The sequence below is a fragment of the Silene latifolia genome, chromosome 5 (assembly GCF_048544455.1).
Source record: "Silene latifolia isolate original U9 population chromosome 5, ASM4854445v1, whole genome shotgun sequence".
Classification (NCBI taxonomy): domain Eukaryota; kingdom Viridiplantae; phylum Streptophyta; class Magnoliopsida; order Caryophyllales; family Caryophyllaceae; genus Silene; species Silene latifolia.
In genome coordinates, this window is record NC_133530.1 from 40,986,530 (window position 1) to 40,993,467 (window position 6,938).

The window sequence follows — 6,938 nt, forward strand, 5'->3', positions numbered from 1 at the left end:
ATAAATTATGACATTTATTAACATGTTTTTATTACAAAAGTTCAATTAAAATTTCAATATTGATTATAAATTATGAAATTTTGATGTAAATTTGTAAAGATTACATAAATTAAATTAAATTATATAAAAATGAATTAAATCTATAAAATAAGACAATTACGTGACAATGAGTTTTGATGCTCACATTTATGTCATTTACGTGGCATTTTTGGATCCTACGTGACTTTGTCTACGTGGCATTTATTAGTCATTTTAGGGTAGCATTTTATTTATATTTTATAGATTTAAAGCGAATTTAAATATTTACACACTATGAGAGATTAAGTTGGAGTGGAAGAACATATATTTATCTGTAAGTTTATATGTAGTATTAGAAGCTACAACTCTATGTTAAAGATCTTCATAGACAATGCCAACTAAAATTAAGTAAAACATTTAGCGGAAAATATTTGAATTTTTATATTTATAAAATTTAGATTAAATATATTATTACAAAACGACCTATACGAAATGTTATTAATTACGGAGTAGCGATTTATTGTACTGCAATCATGTTTCATATGTAGACTAATGCATGATATAATATTAAGATCATATAAATTAGATAGAGGTAACAACTTTTAGAATAATGACAAATTGACCATTAATAAACCCAAACTCCTTTACTAAATGAGTGGGAAAACTTACAGCAAGACTTCTTCTTCTTTTTTTTTTGTTAAAGTGACACTAATCATTAAAGGAACCAAACTTACAAAATTTCAAGCAACCTAAGGAGCAAACACATAGAATAAGTGGCTTTAGAGGGATTATTATTACAAACCAAGTCACTATTGTAGATACCTCATTTCTGCACTCCTCGCAAACCACCCGATGATGATTGGGCCGCATGTTTGGTACGCGGAACGATTTGTGACAGTTCGTAAGTTTATCGTCAAGTGATTGCTCAAACACTAATATCTACCTCTTAGTTGTCATCTACGCGCCGATACGGTCGTTTTGACAGTAATTAGAGTACATTTGGAGTCCGGGCCTAAAACCGTCTTCATTTTCTGATAACCGCTAAATCCCGAGTCAGAATGTTCTGGAATGTTCCGGATATTTCTATTCCATATTTTATAAATATTTCACAATCTTTAATCTTTGGTAAACAATTTCCCGTAATATTCATACAAAATATTAAGGAAAACCAAATTATCCCGTTATTCCATAACTTAAACACGGAAATCTTTCTTCCGCAGGAGGAAACCACTTGGGAACAGACGCAGCAGGTGCTGCGCCTCTTCCAAGAGACGCAGTGACTGCTGCGCCTCTTCCAAAGTCCTTTTCTGCGTATTTTTCGTATCTTTTTCATATCTTTCCGAGATTCACTTCCAAAGTCTCTCCGAAAACCCTATTCCTTCACGTGATTAGTATAAATAGGAGCCTTCGTTCCTCATATTTCTCACGTGAGTGTGGGCCTTCTCTTCTCCCTTTGCATTCTAGACCTTTGTTCTTACTTTTTGGCGTCTACGTGCTTGAACATTCGACCACGTAAGCTCGGATCCTTTTGAGTACCAGCCTCGTTTGCATGACCGACCAATTTGACCAACTCCACAACTAATCAACTTAATTAATCTTAATCGTTTTCCTCTTACGAGGGCACTTTCGTCTACATTCGAGTCGAGCATCACTAATCGTAAACTTAGTTCATCTCGTTTCGTCAAACATATAAGTCTGAGGGTGTAAATATCTCTTTTATTATTGTTATTTACCTTTTTGTATCATTAATGTAAGGTTTATGTCGAAAACACCCTTAAAACCGATTTCTAAAACCTCGTTTAAAACCTCTTTTTACGGATTTCCAGAAGACAAACCGTCGAGAAAGGACGCAGCAACTGTTGCGCCTCTTCGAAGGAGCGCAGCGCCTGCTGCGCGTCTTCGTGAGGCTGCCGCAGTTCCTGCTTCCTTTCTTCTTCCTTCGTCCTCTTTAATTCGTCAACTTTTATTCGTTTTCATTTGTTTTCTTTAATTCTTTGATACAATAGCCTAATAATTTCACATGTATATTATTCATCATCATTAACACGTTTAATTCATCATTAAATCTGACTTAAATCCCTTATAATCCAATATTTGCGGGTTTTTGTCATTAAAATCAATCCGGTTGTAGGAATTCGATTCGTTCATATCGGGTTTCTGGAATTCGATCTTTGATATATTTTCATCTGTCTATTGTCATATTCGTCATTAGTTTGTCATTAATTCGTCATGTTTAACCTATTTTGTTCACCCATGTCACTAATCAATCGTTCGTTCATATAAATAACTCGTCTTAGATCCGTCTCATCCATGTTTTATTGCTTTTATGACCATCAATCACATGTAAATAACGTGTTAATCACTTCCATCTGAGTAAATATATTAATCAATCATTTAAATTCACCAATTAATATTAACGATTTGCAGTTCCGGCTTCACAGCCAGAACTCAACCTTGGAACAGACACAGCGTCTGCTGCGCCTCTTCCAAAGGGCGCAGTCCTGCTGCGCTTGTTCCAGGTTGAGTTCTGCCTCTGAACTTCCGTTCTGCCTTGACCTAATTAATTAGTTTACGTATAATTGACTATTAATCATATTATCGCCTACTGATTTGTTTGTTAATTCTTTCTTTTATTCTTTTTCTCAAATTATCCGTTTTAAAGGTATTTTCGACATAAATCAATGAACCCAATGTAATCATTGTAATTTTCATTATTGTAATTTTATTTATTGTATTTACCATGTTTCTTGCGTCATTTGTATGCCTTCACATGTAATTGAGCATTAAATCCTACTTCGACATTAATTGTATGCTAAATTACGTGTTAACCGACTTAGTATAATCTTCACATGCTAGGATTAAAACTTGGATGTTGCATTGCATGCATATAATCGACGATATATCGAGTATAGATGATGTCCCTAATCATTAGTAGAGGCCGCTATCGAGGCAGGCTGGATTAGGTGTTCGATCAAAAGAGCTTCCTAATACGTACCCTCACCCCTTACTCCAGATCTCTGTGAACATCCGTGTTCATTGGCATCCACGAGAGTCATTCTAGACATAGAATGCTAAGGGTAACGATTGCTTGGTGTTCATGTCTCTACTTTGTGTCTTGACATGGCACGAGGTATTCGAACGGTTTCCAATTTTCCACAATAAATTGGTGGCGACTCCACAAAATGAAAACGCTTGTTCCTTCCCAAGCGCCCCCGTGGGCCCATTGTCCACAGTTTGGCGACTCCGCTGGGTAGATACACTTACGTGTAGCCAAAAGGGTGAAACTTGAACAAGGTTAGGAAATAGTTTGTACAAGACAATTGTCGGTTTTCATAACTCGGTCTTCCTAGACCGTTTTATTCGGCCTTCCTAGGCCCAACCCAACCCATTCGACCAATCGTCCCGTCTAAACGGTCCTAATTCTTATTTGGGCCTAAGGATGGATAGCGATTGACGTCATCCATACCATGATGCTTACTCTTGTTTGTATCAAGGACCTTCACTACTTGAGGAAATGGACTAGGAATCGACCTTACTCTTGTTTGGTACGAGCCTCTCCACAGACTTCGGGTTTGATTGTTCGGTATGGCAACCCACCCTTTAAGCCAAAACCTTTTTAAATACACTCAGCATCCCGTTATAATGCTTGTATAAATGTTTGTACCTTACGTGATCACTATTTCTAAACGAAACCATGACGATTTTTGTAAAAATCAAAACCCATTTTTAAATGAAAATTTCGAAAAGGCCATTGATTAACGCAAAACCCAGTCAAAACTCTGTCAAATTTCGGGCCCAAGCCCATTTCAAAACCTCACTTCGAGTCCACTCCTACAACTACACTATAGTTGACTAGGATACACATTTTCAAAACTTTGTCTTTTCTTCAAAGCTCACTCAACACAAGTGGCACACACCCACTTCACGAGTCAAAACATTTTCTCTCTTAACAAGTGTGTTAGAATGGTCGATCGTGTTTTTGATTCGTCATCGATCTCTTATCCAGTTTTTCAAGATGCCTGAAACAAGCGACGTGAACTTCAACCAACTTCAAGATGGTAATGATCGAATCCTAGCCACGCTAGCCCAAATCCAAGTTACCCAAGACCAAGTGTATGATCGCCTTGACACCATCGAGGGACGGATCAACGCCGTAGAGGGGAGGTTGCCTCCTCAAGAAAGTGAAGTAGTGGGTGACTTCGCGAGTGACCTCAAGGACGAAAATCCTCCCATGGGAATGACTGTAGCCGAGAAAAGACTCCAATACTTAGAGGAGCAATTGATGTATCTTAAAGGGGGATGACATTTATAGGGAGAATAACCACAAGTATGAGGCCGTAAATTACAAATTGCCAACCAACTTCAACATGACGGATATCCCTAAATTCAAGGGGCACGAAAACCCCTTGAACCACATTCGTGCTTTTAAGGATTACATGTCTATCAAAGGCATCAAACCTGAGATGTTCTTAAGGATCTTTCCTTCATCTCTTGACACCATCCCAAATCAATGGTTCTACTCTTTAGAACACAAGAAGATCGCTACTTGGGAAGATGCCGCGATCGAGTTTGCTAAGCAATATGCGGATAACGCCGAGATCCAAATTAACATGCTCACCCTAAAGGTTCTTACCCAAAATGACAAAGAAGGATTCACCGACTTCCTAAGTAGGTGGAGGAAGACTAGTATTCAACTAGTTGAACGCCCGGATGAGGCTATCCTTGTGGATAAGTTCGTGGACAATCTCAAACCCATCTATGCCAATCATTTGAGATACCAAAACATCAAAACTTTCAAGGACTTAACCGTACTAGGAACAAGGATTGAAGATGACATCCGTAAAGGGCTCTTGTCCAAAACGGTAGGTCGAGGATATCAAGGCTCAACAAGTCGTTCATACGGCTCCACTAGCAAGACCGATGAGGTTAACCTTCTCGAGCCATCCAAGAAAAGTACCCCACCAAAGAAATTCACAAATATTGGGGACACTTACTCCAACGCTCTAAAGAGGTTAATGAAGCAAGGCAAACTCCAACCCATAGGACCTACTCCCGAACCCGAAAACAAATCCAAATTCTGGGATGAGAACTCGTACTGTGAATACCATAGGGGCAAGGGGCATGACACAGAAAAATGCTACAAATTGAAAAATGTGCTTCAAGACATGATCGAGGACGGTCGACTACCAATACCGCCGGGAGGTAAACCCAACAACACTCAGAACCCTCTTGGGATTCAAGTGATCACAAGTGAAGAATCTACCTTAGATTGTTCACACCTCATTTCTCCAATTGAAGATGAGATCTGCGCGATCGAGAATGAAGGGTTCTACTCTACTATCTTCCCTACCATTTCCGACTTCATCACATGGGCAAGGAGTGTGGATAGGCAAGTTTGGGAATTGGAAAATGTGGTGACAACTTTACATGACCCCAACGCGACACCTAAAGAGCATGTGCCACTAATCTTCTCTCAAAATGCTACTATGCAAGAAATAGTCACCGTGGTTGATAAACTAGTCGACCAAATCACGCAATTAGAAGACGAAATCATGAGAAGAAGGGAACTAGCTACAATCAATGGAGTATGGGCCGATGACGATAAAGACGAGTATCTCATTGAACACTCCCTAGTCAAGGAAATAGTCCAAAATGGTGAAGACCAAGACGTGGACCACCTAACTCGTTCGGGGCGTCCATATCAAAACACTACTCAAAACGGTCCAACCAACGTTGTCACACCAAATGATAACAAAGATGACTCCACTGATCATTTGCTCAAGCAATTACAGAAGACAAAGGCTGATCTTTCAGTCTGGCAACTAGTAGAAAGCTCATTCCCACATCGCCAAGCTTTACTGCAAGCTTTGGCCAAACAAAATGTAGCACATAACTCCACACCCGAAGATGTAGTCAACTTGGTCTTCCAAGAATCACCAAAGCTAAGTAATCCTATTACTTTCTCAGATGAAGATTTTCCACCTTTTGGCGCTAGTCACAACTTGGCTCTTTACATCACTGTCATTTGTCTAAAGAAGAATGTGCCAATGACCTTGTTTGATGATGGCTCCGCGGTCAACGTCATACCCTTCAAAACGGCATACAAATTAGGCATGAAAGAGTCGGATTGGACCCCTACCAATCAAGGTGTTCGCGCATATGATGGTACACGACGAAAGGTAGTAGGACTCGTTAACCTAACCATAGCCACAGGGCCAATCGAGCGAAAGGTTAACTTCCAAATAGTGGACATTGAAGCTTCCTTCAACATACTTCTAGGAAGACCTTGGATTCACGCTTCCAAAGCGGTGACATCCACCCTTCATCAAAAGATCAAGATCCCACTAAATGGCAAAGTGGTGACGATCACTTCGTCACCCATCAAGGCAATAATCGAAAAGAAGTCGAACAATCAAGTCCTTGCAGATCCAGTATATGAACTTGGGGGCTTCCAAAGCATAAGTGTCATTGAAAGCGAATTGGCACCCTTATACTACAATCCCTACTCCAACTTAGTGGTCAACCACATACTCAAATCCTAGGGATACTTCCCTGGAATTCCTTTAAACCCTATCCGAAGAAACACCTTCGCACCATACAAGGAAGGCAACTCAAAAAGGATACCACTTGGACTAGGGTACAAACTCACCAAAGAGGAAGTTCTCGAGATGCTTGCTCAAGTTCAAAACCATAAGTACGTAGGAGTCCAAATGCGACCCTATCTCCCTACCCTAAATGGATACTTTGTTAAGGAAGGAAGTTTAGAACTCTTTCACGGATTTCCCGAGCCTTGGCATTATCTCGAAAGGAAGGTAGCCGGAATCGAGATCTTTCACGATTGCTACTTCATCCCTTCAGAAACGGTTCCTACCGTCAAAACCCGTCAAGCACCTTGCTTAGACGAACAAGCTGTTAGTCTA